This window comes from Aedes albopictus, chromosome 1 (genome assembly GCF_035046485.1).
Source record: "Aedes albopictus strain Foshan chromosome 1, AalbF5, whole genome shotgun sequence".
Classification (NCBI taxonomy): Eukaryota; Metazoa; Arthropoda; class Insecta; order Diptera; family Culicidae; genus Aedes; species Aedes albopictus.
In genome coordinates this window covers 21,156,460-21,173,988 of record NC_085136.1, presented here as the reverse complement: position 1 = coordinate 21,173,988, position 17,529 = coordinate 21,156,460, and the positions used below count along the sequence as shown (strand labels likewise).

Sequence of the window (17,529 nt, the reverse complement as noted above, 5' to 3'; positions counted from 1 at the left end):
ACCAGTGGCTTGCATAGAAAATACTATTTATGGTATTGTCCATATAACAACAAATATCTTCGTGCAATGGTAACTGTTCAAGTTATAATAATTTTAAGATGTGATGATTAGGGTTGCAAATTATTCAATTCCATACAAGTATCATAACACATATGGTAACGATACATATAACGAAAGACTTATAATTACGAATTCACAATTACATGTATCGTTACCGTATCGTTCAAAATGATAATTGCAAATAATAGAATGAATACACGAAATTGAAATCACGGTAGTTCTTCTAGGGATTTTACTTGGGATTCCTCCATGGATCCATCCAGGAATTTCCTCTACAATTTCTACTTGAATTCTTTCTGATAATCCTTGACAAACATTCAGGTATCTCTCCAAAAGTCGTAAAAAAAGATTCCTCCTGGAGTCTTCCCAGGAATTTCGCTTGGTGTTTACCCAGAGATACATTGAGAAATTCCTCCTGGGATTTCTTCAGATTTTTTTACAAGAACTTCCTAAAGAAGCCTTCCAACTCCAAACACTCCTCTAGGAAGACTTCCAAGGCTTCCTGCATAAAATTCTCTAAGAATTTCTTCAAAAAATCTTTCAAGGCTTCTTTCAGAAACTTTTCCAAGAATTTCTTTAGGAATTCCTACAGGGATTACGATAGAAATTTCAGTAAAAATTTCTTCAGAAATTCCTCCGGGTTGTTTTGGAGGTTTTCTCCGGATGCTTTTGAAAAAATGTTCATGTATCCGCGAAAAAAATGTCCAAATATTGTCAAATGAATTCTCCAGCAATTTCTGCAAAAATTCTTACAGAAGTTTTTCGAAGAATTCTCCCAAAAATTCTTTCAAGATTTTCTCGAAAATTCTCTAAGGAATCTTTCAGGAATTGCTTCAAGATTTCCTCATGAATTTCCTAACAATCTTCAAAATTTTATCAGGGATTTTTTAAACGATTAATTCGGGGATGTTATGAAAATGTCTTCATGGATTCGCTGAAATATTTCTCCAGGGAAAAACATTATCCCAGGATTCCTTCAAAAAATCTAAAGGATTCCTTCAAGAATTCTTCTAAGGAATCCTTCGGATATTTCGCAAATGATTTCTGCAGAATTTTCTCCTGTTCCCATGTTCCCATGAATTTCTCCAGAGATTTTCTGGAAATTCTTTCAAAGATTCCTCAAGGAACTCTACCAAAGATATTTTCAGTTCCTTTACATGAATTTGCAACTTTACTTTCTAGAAAATCTTCAGAAATTTTTCCATTGCTTACTTTAACGATTCTTTCGAAGATACTTTAATATTATATATACTTTAAGATTATATTCATGAATTCTCTGAAAATTTCAAAAATAATTCAAAAATATATCCATGTACTCCTTCAAAAATTGACTGAAGGTTCCTCTAGAAATTCTCTAAAAAAATTTCTTGGAAATTCTCCAGATTTCTGCAGAAATTTCTCCAAAGCCACAAATTCATCCAAGGATTCCTGAGAGAATTCCACTTAGGAGATCTTCAGTAATTTCTCCAGGTATGCAAAACCCCGTCAGAAGGATTCCCTCAGATATTTCCCATATATCAACAGCAATTCTTCCTGAGATTCGTTCGGTGATTTCTCCAAAGATTTTTGGGAAATTTTTTCAACGATTATTTCGAAAATTCTACCGAAGATATCTTCAAGAATTTCTCCAATTATGCGAAAAACCGTCCCAAAAACGTCTTCCGGAATTCCTTCAAGGATTCTGAAACGAATTACAACTTGATATCCACCAGGAATATCACAGGAATCACACCTTGAATTCCATCAGGAAATAATCTCGGGATTTCTTAGGGCATTACTCCAAGTTATCTTTCCAGAAATATTCCTTCAGGCGAATTTGCAACTATTATTTCAATAAAATCTTCAGAAACTTCTCAAACAGGGATTCCATTAGCGATTTACACGAGAGTAATTTGAGAATATTTTCATAAATTCTCGGAAAAAAAATCAAAAGTATATCCAAAATCTTTTCTAAACTTTTACCAAAAGATTCCTTCAGAAATTCCTTCAAGAATTGCATCTAAATTTTCCCTAATTTCTGCAGAAATTCTTCCAAGAATTCGTTTGGCAATTTTACCAAATTTTCTTGAAATTCTCCAGGATTTTTTTCTCAATAATTCTGCCAATGATTTTTTTTTCTGGAATTTTCTCATGAAATGTTTTTCAAAATTTTGTTAGAAAAATCCTACAGGATTTGCTTCCGCCATTTGTCCCAGGACATTTCCAGACAGACACTCCTCGGATTCACTCGGAAATTTCCCATGGAATGCTCAGAAATTCTTCCAAGGATTGTATTAGGAATCCCAAGAAGGATTCTTTCAGGATTTTATTTAAAAATCCTTCAGGGACTACTTCACTTCATGTATTCCTTTTTTCACGAATTTCCTCAATGATTTCTCAAGGATTTTTTTCCAATGATTTTTTAAACAATTCTACCAAGGATTGCTTTACTAATTCCTTTAGGGATTCCTATGATTAATGAAGGATTCCTTCAAGTATTCCATTATAATCTTCTACAAGGATTGCTTACCCTCTCGGGGGAATTCGCTTTCCTTCTTCTTCTTCTTCTTGGCGTAACGTCCTCACTGGGACAAAGCCTGCTTCTCAGCTGTGTTCAATGAGCACTTCCACAGTTTTTAACTGAGAGCTTCCTCTGCCAATGACCATTTTGTATGTGTATATCGTGTGGCAGGCACGAAGATACTTAATGCCCAAGCAAGTCAAGGAAATTTCCTTTACGAAAAGATCCTGGACCGACCGGGAATCGAACCCGTCACCCTCAGCGTGGTCATGCTGAATACCCGTGCGTTTATCGCCTCGGCTATATGGGCCCTCGCATTCCTGTTGCAGCTTATTCTCGCATTCTGGAGAGAATCCTTCCCAGGATTCCGGAGAGAATCCTTTTCAGAATTCCGGAGAGAATCCTTCCCAGGATTCCGGAGCGAATCCTTCCCAGGATTCCGGAGAGAATCCTTCCCAGGATTCCGGAGAGAATCCTACCCAGGATTCCGGAGAGAATCCTTCCCAGGATTCCGGAGAGAATCCTTCCCAGGATTCCGGAGAGAATCCTTCCCAGGATTCCGGAGAGAATCCTTCCCAGGATTCCGGAGAGAATCAGTCCCAGGATTCCGGAGAGAATCCTTCCCAGGAGTCAGGAGAGAATCCTTCCAAGTATTTCAGAAAGAATCCTTCCCGGATTCCGGAGACTCCTTCCCGGATTGCGGAGAGAAACCTTCCCAGGATTCCGGAGATAATCCTTCTGGAATTTATTGGCATGTTAAAATTTGAATGCGATGTCAAGTAAAACGGTATACTTTCGGAACGGTGATAGAGATAAACCAATTGTTATGTTGTTATGATACACAATATCTTGTGAATTGTATTGTAAATGGTCCATACGATATATCTTATGGTGCATGACTATAAATTATATTATAATTTTATTCTCTTGTATGGTAGATACCATAACCTGTGCTGTAATGGTATAAGTTGTATTTTTAGTTGTTTAGAGTATCCCAATGATTAATAACCATAAAGTGTATCATAGTTTAATTATTTCCTAACTCATAGAAAAGTATTGCTCTCTGAGAAGACCCTTTTTTATTGACAAACTATTTTTGCACAACAAGTGTAAATATAAGCTTTATCATAATTTTATTATAAAAGATCTAACTTGAACTATTGATGTCTTCACAATAAACGTTACAGTTATCCAGCAGTTAGATTGCATCCAACGATTTTCAACAAAAATCTTCAAAATGGATGAATAATACTTATGTCAACCGGAATAGTCGTTTATCTTCTCGGCTCTACTATTATTTCAGCGTTACGGAGCCACGTACCGTTCAAAACGATGTTAAAAATTCACATCAGACTTTATCATTCATTCTCATTCTGTTATTCCTAATTCCTTTGGAATCCATTCATCATTCAATCCATTCCAGAGCCAGTAGCTTCCAATGTTCAAATCTGACAAAGGAAAGCAATATAAAAATCGCCCATCAAAGCGGGCCCTCCTTTTGTTCCAATTTTTGCCAACGACCTATCGGAATAATACAATCCGCGATATGAAAATCAATCCCTTCGAAACAAAACCCTATTCCGTCTCTTGCTGGAGAAAGGAAATCTTTTCATCGAAAAAAAAATCTTTTCTCCCAGTTCAAACTGGCTACACATGTACATATTTGCGTATGAATGATGGAAATCTAAAAATTCGAAAAACCAGAAGCAAGCAGCCAGCCAGCGCTAAACAAATTGAAATTCGTTCCCTTTCGCTTATCATCGACAACGAACGAACGCCGAGATTATACCAACCGCTGCCCTGCCTTATACACATGTATGTGCATGACACATACTGAGAGGTTAGGGTTAGAGGTGTACCGAAACGGAATCTGAGTGGACCAACCGCGCTCCCAACGGTGAACTGGACGTGTCCTCTAGTACCAGTCAGTCTACATATTAACGCGCACTTCCATACTACTTTCATCCCCCGGTTGATTTGGATTCGGGGGGCGCTGGAGCAAACTCTACCGCGCGATTCAATCGGAGAAGAGCTGTGTGGTGGGAAGAAGAGCGGAAAACATCATAGATTATTAAAATTGCAAAATTTTCAGCATCGTCAGAGCATGGAGCATGGAGGTTAGGCTGGTTCGAAGCGTTACTAGAATGAAATGTCACTCGGCTCCGTTGGGAGTGGAATGCATATGAGCTCTCACAAAGTAATGAATTCTTTGAGCAAGGCCACTTGTGTTAGCAAACTTCTGTCGAAATAAAAAAAAAATGCAGAGAACGTTCTCTGTCTGATTTTGAATATCAAGTCTCACTCCCTGTACTAAACTGGTGAGTTCGTTTCATTTTTTTTAAATCTATTCAAATTCATCAAAATCGCAATGTGCATACTTGTCAATTTCATAAACTAGAATGTTTCAGCATCACCTGAAAATTAAAGACGGTTAAGATTCCGTGTTGTGATCTTAACCCATTTTTTTGTAAAAAAAATATACTTTCGGCTCCGTCAAGTATTGAATGCAGTTGAGCTCCAAACAGATAAGCAGATAATAACTTTATTGAACGCGGTCTCAGTTGGAAAGTTTTTCTATCTTGTCGACATGAAGAACATTGTTGAGATTGTTCTCCGTGTGTTATCGCCTCTCGTGTCTCAGTAGCAACCTGGTGAGCTCGTTCCATTTTTATGCTTAATTGTCAAAATCGAAAACTTATAACTTTCTGTATATTTTTGAAATCTTTTATCAAGCATGTTTCTGTGCTAGTACTTTTCGAACCAGTCTAGCTCCTCGTTTGGGCTGCGCTGTGACTTGTGTGCCTCGCTATTTGGTGAACTTGGGACGCGCGAATAAAATATTGATAACGCTCTCTCTCCGATGAGTCGTTCTTAGTTGCTGTCCTAGCTCCACCATGCCCATGTTTCACCGTTTCCTCTAACGCACACACGGGAATTGTGACGGCCGAACGAGATGCCATCCTTTGTTTTAACTGGAGGAGCAACGTCGTTGCATGATGCTATGAGTGTGGACCAAAGGTCATCTGCCATGGGAAATTTCGCGCAAACAAAGGGGTCAAACTTGCGACGACGTCCTGTGGACGATTTGAACTGGTCGAGAAACTGTGTGGAAGTTTGCAATTCCTCCGAGTCGATTACCAAACCCCCATTTTACGTCATAACCTGAGAGATTGGCCCCTCTCTGTTGCGTCACCAGCACGTCCCGTCCCGACCTCAAATTAAAACGCGGGAACACACATTTTCACCAACAATCCGAACCACCTCTAATGGGTGGCTACCGGCTCTTGGCTCAGCTTAGCAGCTTAGGAGCGCCGGGACGGCCGGAGATTGTGAGTGTATAATTTTCCAATTTCCATTCATTCGACTGCTGTTGCTGCTAGCAAGCTGCTTCCGAACCAAATCGGTGGTCTAACCATTCGATTCGAGAAAGAATAACTATTTTAGAGTTTTTGACTGGGGTTTCACACAGTTGGGGGGACTGCATGCCGTCGGTCGCTCGGTTAGATAAATATGGGCAGTCACAGTCAATCGAGGTTCGCCGTTGCTTGGAGTTTCCTTCCCCCCGCCATGGTTTTCGCGGAGTGCTCCCAAAACGGTGGCAAAAGGTTGCCTTCTACTGGTACCTTTCAGGGGTTCTCAAAGTGACGAGACATATTGGCGGTTATGGACGCTTGGATCTCATAGAATTTTCAAGAAATAAATTTCAAACCCGACTAAGAGAGAAGATACATAACAACCCCCAAGGCAAGAATTCTCTCCAGCATCCTGTAAAGGATTCTCTCGAGAATCCTGGCAAGGATTCCTTCCAGAATCCTGGCAAGGATTCCCTCCAGAATCCTTGCAAGGATTCTCTCCAGAATCCTGGCAAGGATTCTCTCCAGAATCCTGGGAAGGCCAAAATCCTGGGAAGGATTCTCTCCGGAATCCTGGGAAGGATTCTCTCCGGAATCCTGGGAAGGATTCTCTCCGGAATCCTGGGAAGGATTCTCTCCGGAATCCTGGGAAGGATTCTCTCCGGAATCCTGGGAAGGATTCTCTCCAGAATCCTGGGAAGGATTCTCTCCAGAATCCTGGGAAGGATTCTCTCCGGAATCCTGGGAAGGATTCTCTCCGGAATCCTGGGAAGGATTCTCTCCGGAATCCTGGGAAGGATTCTCTCCGGAATCCTGGGAAGGATTCTCTCCGGAATCCTGGGAAGGATTCTCTCCGGAATCCTGGGAAGGATTCTCTCCGGAATCCTGGGAAGGATTCTCTCCGGAATCCTGGGAAGGATTCTCTCCGGAATCCTGGGAAGGATTCTCTCCGGAATCCTGGGAAGGATTCTCTCCGGAATCCTGGGAAGGATTCTCTCCGGAATCCTGGGAAGGATTCTCTCCGGAATCCTGGGAAGGATTCTCTCCGGAATCCTGGGAAGGATTCTCTCCGGAATCCTGGGAAGGATTCTCTCCGGAATCCTGGGAAGGATTCTCTCCGGAATCCTGGGAAGGATTCTCTCCGGAATCCTGGGAAGGATTCTCTCCGGAATCCTGGGAAGGATTCTCTCCGGAATCCTGGGAAGGATTCTCTCCGGAATCCTGGGAAGGATTCTCTCCGGAATCCTGGGAAGGATTCTCTCCGGAATCCTGGGAAGGATTCTCTCCGGAATCCTGGGAAGGATTCTCTCTGGAATCCTGGGAAGGATTCTCTCCGGAATCCTGGGAAGGATTCTCTCCGGAATCCTGGGAAGGATTCTCTCCGGAATCCTGGGAAGGATTCTCTCCGGAATCCTGGGATGGATTCTCTCCGGAATCCAGGGAAGGATTCTCTCCGGAATCCTGGGAAGGATTTCCTCCGGAATCCTGGAAGGATTCTCTCCGGAATCCCGGGAAGGATTCTCTCCGGAATCCTGGGAAGGATTCTCTCCGGAATCCGGGAAGGATTCTCTCCGGAATCCGGGAAGGATTCTCTCCGGAATCCGGGAAGGATTCTCTCCGGAATCCGGGAAGGATTCTCTCCGGAATCCGGGAAGGATTCTCTCCGGAATCCGGGAAGGATTCTCTCCGGAATCCGGGAAGGATTCTCTCCGGAATCCGGGAAGGATTCTCTCCGGAATCCTGGGAAGGATTCTCTCCGGAATCCGGGAAGGATTCTCTCCGGAATCCGGGAAGGATTCTCTCCGGAATCCGGGAAGGATTCTCTCCGGAATCCGGGAAGGATTCTCTCCGGAATCCGGGAAGGATTCTCTCCGGAATCCGGGAAGGATTCTCTCCGGAATCCGGGAAGGATTCTCTCCGGAATCCGGGAAGGATTCTCTCCGGAATCCGGGAAGGATTCTCTCCGGAATCCGGGAAGGATTCTCTCCGGAATCCGGGAAGGATTCTCTCCGGAATCCGGGAAGGATTCTCTCCGGAATCCGGGAAGGATTCTCTCCGGAATCCGGGAAGGATTCTCTCCGGAATCCGGGAAGGATTCTCTCCGGAATCCGGGAAGGATTCTCTCCGGAATCCGGGAAGGATTCTCTCCGGAATCCGGGAAGGATTCTCTCCGGAATCCGGGAAGGATTCTCTCCGGAATCTGGGAAGGATTCTCTCCGGAATCCGGGAAGGATTCTCTCCGGAATCCGGGAAGGATTCTCTCCGGAATCCGGGAAGGATTCTCTCCGGAATCCGGGAAGGATTCTCTCCGGAATCCGGGAAGGATTCTCTCCGGAATCCGGGAAGGATTCTCTCCGGAATCCGGGAAGGATTCTCTCCGGAATCCTGGGAAGGATTCTCTCCGGAATCCTGGGAAGGATTCTCTCCGGAATCCTGGGAAGGATTCTCTCCAGAATCCTGGGAAGAATTCTCTCCGGAATCCTGGGAAGGATTCTCTCCGGAATCCTGGGAAGGATTCTCTCCAGCTATCTTTTCAATCGATTACGGCTTTTATATTGTTCTATTATAGTTTTGACACATAAAACAACTATTTTTCTGTTAAAGTTTTAATTACCATTCATTGTATGATGCATAATTATATGTTATATTGTTATTGTATTGCTTTACTGCATGGTTCCTGCTATTTATTATGAACTAATGTTACAATTCAAAGTATTGTATGTTATTACACTTTATATTGAGGTGTTTCTGTACACGAAGCTTTTGAGAACATTTCAAATAAATAGAATATTGCATGTATTGTTTGCAATATTACTGTACGCCTTATAGTGGATACAATACAGATTAAAAAAAGTATAATATTGTTTTCGGTGAGGAAACTCAACTAATACTAATACTAAAAACTAATTAAATTTAACGAATAAAAGTAAACTACATACCATACAACTTATCATTTGGTTATGGTTGAAACCTTCTGTAAAATAGTTTTTACAGACAATGATCAGCCAGTCATTCATGATAGACGCCATTCGCCAAATCATTCGACATTCTCCAAGAGAAATTCACAAATTTGGAAAGGTTGAATCCATTCCGCACCCCTTTACAAATTGCCAGTGCCTTACGTCTCGTCTTCCTCTTACGATGATGCTTACAAGCCTCCACTTTGATTGCACCCAGATCGTCTGACTAAAGCCACTTTAAACTGTTACGGCTGAGGTTTCTCCACTCCACAACGTTATTGTTTCGCGAGAGTCTATGCAAAATCCACGTCATCGACGTCGGTCGATCATCGCGCAGCACAAGATGATCCTCTCTCCCACTTTGTTCAATGAGTTTATACGATAGTATGTAGTCGCAAAAACGCAACCACCAAAAAAATCATTTATGGTTAACACAAGCCTTAATGTGCAGCACAATTTGCATTCATTAGCCAAACTCGAGCCGCGCCGACCGAAGAGCACAGTCTGTGAGTGTGTGGTGCGTTATATAAAAAAGTGGTGAATGGTGGAGAATCTAATCATTGCCACTGGACGGAGGGATGATCCCCTCGTCTTACCCTAGTACCATCACAGCACCACCGTAGAAGGAAGATACTCAGAAATGTTAAGGTCGTGCCGCGGATTGGAGAAGAAGCGCGATTTGAATACGTAGGTAAGGTACCTTCGGCCGTCAGCCGATCAGCGTCGATCAGCGATCGCAGAAGGAGTGGATGCTGGCGAACATCATCGTAATTAACGAAATTGGGTTAAATTGATCTACTTATCTTGTTTTGGATGATTGGTGGAATGGTTGCGTTGCGGTGTTGCAAGCACAACGAGAGGGGAGGGATGTACAAAAAGTGGTGAATGAATTTGGCAAGAATTATGATTTTCCTGTGGCTATGGTGGCGTCTCGAGGTTTTGAAGCTGCGATGCTTCATTCACAATCAATCGGAGCAGCCGATCGATCACCACAAAGGATTGTGGAATGGTGGTGATTGTGTGGATTGTGGTGATCGGACCTCGGGGGCTAATGAGATCGCTACACGTAGCGGAGGTCAAAGATTCGAACGAACAACGTAACAAGCGACGATTAGTTGTTCCTTATTAGAGCGGTTGAAATCCCTCGGTTTGGCCGGTGATGATTAGCCGGACCCGGAAAGTGTTATTTTTTCAACTACATATAATAATCACACAGCTTGCAGAATCATATGGTAAATGTATGGTAAACAAGGATTTGTCATATAGTTATGACAATGTCTTTTCTCCGTATTAACTATATCACAAACCCGCTTATTCTTGTGTGATCCGTGTTATAAGACACGTTTCGATCAGTAACCATAAGAACTATGATATTTGTATGTTATCATATAGTATGTGGTTATCGCAGATCATTCTACCCCCATAAGGCATTACTATAACAGCGATACTGTCAGTACTATAACACCGATATGGACACACTTTTTAGTAAAAAGTGTTCAACAAACAACCTATTGTATAACCATAAGAACTATGGTAGACGAACTCTATTTTATTAAAAACACAAAATTAATTATACCAAACATTCTGTTTCATCTTTGTTGGTTCGTATGTTTTAATTTTTGCACACAGCGTTCGAGATTCGAAGATAATGAGCGACGATTAGTTGGTCTTCATTATAGTGATTGGGATTTTCCGATTTTGTGCTGATCAGAGCAGATCCGGAAGAGTAATCATAGAACTTGGAATTGGATATAATATTAAGGCGTTTCGCGGAAAGGTGGTCCGTTGAAAATTGTTCAACACATGTCTCTGAGAAATCCATCAGTGATTTCTCCAGAATTTGTTGTTTGAAATTGTCCCCCAAAAACAAAAATTTTCTATTAACCATTTCTTAATTTCTTTCAAGAATTTTGCCGTGATATACCTACAAGATTTTCCAAGAAATGCTTAACGGATAGATACTCGTACGCTCGCTTCTACGTGGATTGTTAGATTTTAATGGAATCTTTCATCTAAAATGGCTTTTAGAAGTAAACATTGAAGATATCAATATTCCCAGAGTAATTTCAGGAGGAGATTTCAGCAAATAATCCTCAAAGGAGTTTGCAATGGTATCTTTGGAAGTGTTCTTTAAAAAAATCCTCAGGTGACTTGCTGAAGGAATCCCCAGATAAATTTTCAGAGAACTTTTTAGAAATTTCAAGATGAATCGCCGGAATCATCTGTGGAGAAGTCCTCAATGGAAATGCCAGCGAAAGTTTCTTGAAAATTTTTCGAGGAATTCCTAGATAAGGACCTGAGGAACTCTTGTGAAAAATCTTGGAGCAAAACTCAGAGAAATGACTGAAAAGGTCCTTTTAGGAATTGCACGAGGAATCGTAGAATAATGTTCTGGAAGAATCCTTCGAGAGATTTATGGAGGAACTAAGATTTACCAATGGAGCCATAGGAAACATTTCTGTAGATTTCTAGGACTTCTCGAGGGCAATATTTACAGGAGCCTCAGAAGAACTTCAGCAGGATTCCTCTAAGAAAATTCTGGAAGAATTTAAAGAAACACAATTCTTGAAAAATTCTTCGAGAATTCTCTCCAGAAACCTGGGAGGATTCAATCCAGAATCCTGGGAGGATTCTCTCCAGCATCCTGGGAAGATTCTCTCCAGAATCCTGGAAGGATTTTCTTCAGAATCCTGGGAGAATCCTCTTCAGAATCCTGGGAGGATTATTTCCAGAATCCTGGGAGGATTCTCTCCAGAATCCTGGGAGGTTTCTCTCCAGAATCCTGGGAGGATTCTCTCCAGAATCCTGGGAGGATTCTCTCCAGAATCCTAGGAGGATTCTCTCCAGAATCCTAGGAGGATTCTCTCCAGAATCCTAGGAGGATTCTCTCCAGAATCCTGGGAGAATTCTCTCCAGAATCCTGGGAAGATTCTCTCCAGAATCCTGGGAGGATTCTCTCCATAATCCTGGGAGGATTCTCTCCAGAATCCTGGGAGGATTCTCTCCAGAATCCTGGGAGGATTCTCTCCAGAATCCTGGGAGGATTCTCTCCAGAATCCTGGGAGGATTCTCTCCAGAATTCTGGGAGGTTTCTCTCCGGAATCCTAGGAGGTTTCTCTCCGGAATCCTAGGAGGATTCTCTCCATAATCCTGAGAGAGCTCTGTCCAGAATCCTGAGAGCATTCTGTCCAGAATCCTGGGAGGATTCAATCCAGAATCCTGAGGAGATTCTCCCCAGAATCCAGAGTAGATTCTCTCCAGAATCCTGGGAGGATTCTCCCCAGAAACTTGGAAGGATTCTCCCCAGAATCCTGGGACGATTCTCCGCAGAATCCTAGGAGGATTCTCCCTAGAATCCTGGGAGGATTTTCTTCAAAATCCTGGGAGAATTCTCTTCAGAATCCTGGGAGGATTAATTCCAGAATCCTGGGAGAAATCTTTCCAGATTCCTGGGAGGATTCTCTCCAGAATCCTGGGAGGATTCTCTCCAGAATCCTGGGAGGATTCTCTCCAGAATCCTCTCAGGATTCTCTCCAGAATCCTGGAAGGATTCTCTCCAGAATCCTGGAAGGATTCTCTCCAGAATCCTGGGAGGATTCTCTCCAGAATCCTGGGAGGATTCTCTCCAGAATCCTGGGAGGATTCTCTCCAGAATCCTAGGAGGATTCTCTCCAGAATCCTGGGAGGATTCTCTCCAGAATCCTGGGAGGATTCTCTCCAGAATCCTGGGAAGGATTCTCTCCAGAATCATGGGAAGGATTCTCTCCAGAATCCTGGGAGGATTCTCCCCAGAATCCCGGGAGGATTCTCTCCAGAATCCTGGGAGGATTCTCTCCAGAATCCTGGGAGGATTCTCTCCAGAATCCTGGGAGGATTCTCTCCAGAATCATGGGAGGATTCTCTCCAGAATCCTGGGAGGATTCTCTCTAGAATCCTGAGAGGATTCTCTCCAGAATCCTGGGAGGATTCTCTCCAGAGTCCTGGGAGAATTCTCTCCAGAACCCTGGGAGGATTCTCTCCAGAATCCTGGGAGGATTCTCTCCAGAATCCTGGGAGGATTGTCTCCAGAATCCTGGGAATATTCTCTAGAATCCTGGGAGAATTCTCTCCCGAACCCTGGGAGGATTCTCTCCAGAATCCTGGGAGGATTCTCCCCAGAATCCTGGGAGGATTCTCTCCAGAATCCTGGGAGGATTCTCTCCAGAATCCTGGGAGGATTCTCTCCAGAATCCTGGGAGGATTCTCTCCAGAATCCTGGGAGGATTCTCTCCAGAATCCTGGGAGGATTCTCTCCAGAATCCTGGGAGGATTCTCTCCAGAATCCTGGGAGGATTCTCTCCAGAATCCTGGGAGGATTCTCTCCAGAGTCCCGGAAGGATTCTCTCCCGAATCCTGGGAGGATTCTCTGCAGAATCCTGGGAGGATTCTCTCCAGAATCCTGGGAGGATTCTCTCCAGAATCCTGGGAGGATTCTCTCCAGAATCCTGGGAGGATTCTCCCCAGAATCCTGGGAGGATTCTCCCCAGAACCCTAGGAGGATTCTCCCCAGAACCCTAGGAGGATTCTCTGCAGAATCCCGGGGGAATTCTCTCCAGAATCCTGGGGGAATTCTCTCCAGAATCCTGGGACGATTCGCCTCAGAATAATGGGAGGATTCTCCCCAGAATCCTGGGAGGATTCTCACCAAAATCTTGGGACGATTCTTTCTATCATACTGGGAGGATTCTCCCCGGAATCCTGGGAGGATTCTCCCCGGAATCCTGGGAGGATTCTTCCCAGAATCCTCGGAAGATTCGCTTCAAGAATCCTGGGAGGATTCTTTCCAGAATCCTCGGAGGATTCTTTCCAGAATCCTGGGAGAATTCTTCCCAGAATGCTGGGAGGATTCTTCCGAGAATCCTGGAAGAATTCTCCCCAGAATCCTGGGAGGATTCTCCCCAGAATCCTGGGAGGATTCTCCCCAGAATCCTGGGAGGATTCTCCCCAGAATCCTGGGAGGATTCTCCCCAGAATCCTGGGAATATTCTCTAGAATCCTGGAAGGATTCTCTCCAGAATCATGGGAGGATTCTCTCCAGAATCCTGGGAGGATTCTCTCCAGAATCCTGGGAGGATTCTCTCCAGAATCCTGGGAGGATTCTCTCCAGAATCCTGGGAGGATTCTCTCCGGAATCCTGGGAGGATTCTCTCCGGAATCCTGGGAGGATTCTCTCCGGAATCCTGGGAGGATTCTCTCCGGAATCCTGGGAGGATTCTCTCCGGAATCCTGGGAGGATTCTCTCCGGAATCCTGGGAGGATTCTCTCCGGAATCCTGGGAGGATTCTCTCCGGAATCCTGGGAGGATTCTCTCCGGAATCCTGGGAGGATTCTCTCCGGAATCCTGGGAGGATTCTCTCCGGAATCCTGGGAGGATTCTCTCCGGAATCCTGGGAGAATTCTCTCCGGAATCCTGGGAGGATTCTCTCCGGAATCCTGGGAGGATTCTCTCCGGAATCCTGGGAGGATTCTCTCCGGAATCCTGGGAGGATTCTCTCCAGAATCCTGGGAGGATTCTCTCCAGAATCCTGGGAGGATTCTCTCCAGAATCCTGGGAGGATTCTCTCCAGAATCCTGGGAGGATTCACTCCAGAATCCTGGGAGGATTCTCTCCAGAATCCTGGGAGGATTCTCTCCAGAATCCTGGGAGGATTCTCTCCAGAATCCTGGGAGGATTCTCTCCAGAATCCTGGGAGGATTCTCTCCAGAATCCTGGGAGGATTCTCTCCAGAATCCTGGGAGGATTCTCTCCAGAATCCTGGTAGGATTCTCTCCAGAATCCTGGGAGGATTCTCTCCAGAATCCTGGGAGGATTCTCTCCAGAATCCTGGGAGGATTCTCTCCAGTCTCTCCAGAATCCTGGGAGGGATTCTCTTCAGAATCCTGGGAGGGATTCTCTCCAGAATCCTGGGAGGATTCTCTCCAGAATCCTGGGAGGCATTCCTCCAGAATCCTGGAAGGATTCTCTCCGGAATCCTGGGAAGGATTCTCTCCGGAATCCTGGGAAGGATTCTCTCCGGAATCCTGGGAAGGATTCTCTCCGGAATCCTGGGAAGGATTCTCTCCGGAATCCTGGGAAGGATTCTCTCCGGAATCCTGGGAAGGATTCTCTCCGGAATCCTGGGAAGGATTCTCTCCGGAATCCTGGGAAGGATTCTCTCCGGAATCCTGGGAAGGATTCTCTCCGGAATCCTGGGAAGGATTCTCTCCGGAATCCTGGGAAGGATTCTCTCCGGAATCCTGGGAAGGATTCTCTCCGGAATCCTGGGAAGGATTCTCTCCGGAATCCTGGGAAGGATTCTCTCCGGAATCCTGGGAAGGATTCTCTCCGGAATCCTGGGAAGGATTCTCTCCGGAATCCTGGGAAGGATTCTCTCTGGAATCCTGGGAAGGATTCTCTCCGGAATCCTGGGAAGGATTCTCTCCGGAATCCTGGGAAGGATTCTCTCCGGAATCCTGGGAAGGATTCTCTCCGGAATCCTGGGAAGGATTCTCTCCGGAATCCTGGGAAGGATTCTCTCCGGAATCCTGGGAAGGATTCTCTCCGGAATCCTGGGAAGGATTCTCTCCGGAATCCTGGGAAGGATTCTCTCCGGAATCCTGGGAAGGATTCTCTCCGGAATCCTGGGAAGGATTCTCTCCGGAATCCTGGGAAGGATTCTCTCCGGAATCCTGGGAAGGATTCTCTCCGGAATCCTGGGAAGGATTCTCTCCGGAATCCTGGGAAGGATTCTCTCCGGAATCCTGGGAAGGATTCTCTCCGGAATCCTGGGAAGGATTCTCTCCGGAATCCTGGGAAGGATTCTCTCCGGAATCCTGGGAAGGATTCTCTCCGGAATCCTGGGAAGGATTCTCTCCGGAATCCTGGGAAGGATTCTCTCCGGAATCCTGGGAAGGATTCTCTCCGGAATCCTGGGAAGGATTCTCTCCGGAATCCTGGGAAGGATTCTCTCCGGAATCCTGGGAGGATTCTCTCCGGAATCCTGGGAGGATTCTCTCCAGAATCCTGGGAGGATTCTCTCCAGAATCCTGGGAGGATTCTCTCCAGAATCCTGGGAGGATTCTCTCCAGAATCCTGGGAGGATTCCCTCCAGAATCCTGGGAGGATTCCCTCCAGAATCCTGGGAGGATTCTCTCCAGAATCCTGGGAGGATTCTCTCCAGAATCCTGGGAGGATTCTCTCCAGAATCCTGGGAGGATTCTCTCCAGAATCCTGGAAGGATTCTCTCCAGAATCCTGGAAGGATTCTCTCCAGAATCCTGGAAGGATTCTCTCCAGAATCCTGGAAGGATTCTCTCCAGAATCCTGGAAGGATTCTCTCCAGAATCCTGGAAGGATTCTCTCCAGAATCCTGGAAGGATTCTCTCCAGAATCCTGGAAGGATTCTCTCCAGAATCCTGGAAGGATTCTCTCCAGAATCCTGGAAGGATTCTCTCCAGAATCCTGGAAGGATTCTCTCCAGAATCCTGGAAGGATTCTCTCCAGAATCCTGGAAGGATTCTCTCCAGAATCCTGGAAGGATTCTCTCCAGAATCCTGGAAGGATTCTCTCCAGAATCCTGGAAGGATTCTCTCCAGAATCCTGGAAGGATTCTCTCCAGAATCCTGGAAGGATTCTCTCCAGAATCCTGGAAGGATTCTCTCCAGAATCCTGGAAGGATTCTCTCCAGAATCCTGGAAGGATTCTCTCCAGAATCCTGGAAGGATTTTCTCCAGAATCCTGGAAGGATTTTCTCCAGAATCCTGGGAGGATTCTCTCCAGAATCCTGGAAGGATTTTCTCCAGAATCCTGGAAGGATTTTCTCCAGAATCCTGGAAGGATTCTCTCCAGAATCCTGGAAGGATTCTCTCCAGAATCCTGGAAGGATTCTCTCCAGAATCCTGGAAGGATTCTCTCCAGAATCCTGGAAGGATTCTCTCCAGAATCCTGGAAGGATTCTCTCCAGAATCCTGGAAGGATTCTCTCCAGAATCCTGGAAGGATTCTCTCCAGAATCCTGGAAGGATTCTCTCCAGAATCCTGGAAGGATTCTCTCCAGAATCCTGGAAGGATTCTCTCCAGAATCCTGGAAGGATTCTCTCCAGAATCCTGGAAGGATTCTCTCCAGAATCCTGGAAGGATTCTCTCCAGAATCCTGGGAGGATTCTCTCCAGAATCCTGGAAGGATTCTCTCCAGAATCCTGGAAGGATTCTCTCCAGAATCCTGGAAGGATTCTCTCCAGAATTCTGGAAGGATTCTCTCCAGAATCCTGGAAGGATTCTCTCCAGAATCCTGGAAGGATTCTCTCCAGAATCCTGGAAGGATTCTCTCCAGAATCCTGGAAGGATTCTCTCCAGAATCCTGGAAGGATTCTCTCCAGAATCCTGGAAGGATTCTCTCCAGAATCCTGGAAGGATTCTCTCCAGAATCCTGGAAGGATTCTCTCCAGAATCCTGGAAGGATTCTCTCCAGAATCCTGGAAGGATTCTCTCCAGAATCCTGGAAGGATTCTCTCCAGAATCCTGGAAGGATTCTCTCCAGAATCCTGGAAGGATTCTCTCCAGAATCCTGGGAGGATTCTCTCCAGAATCCTGGGAGGATTCTCTCCAGAATCCTGGGAGGATACTCTCCAGAATCCTGG

The 17,529-nt window shown here is 44.9% G+C and overlaps 1 protein-coding gene across 11 annotated transcripts in view; it reads right to left on the bottom strand.

The window, feature by feature from the left end:
* The window catches only part of LOC109433627 (ephrin type-A receptor 7), a 238,332-nt gene that overhangs the window by 177,596 nt on the left and 43,207 nt on the right, over positions 1-17,529 (bottom strand). The gene's annotated exons all lie outside the window — the stretch shown is intronic.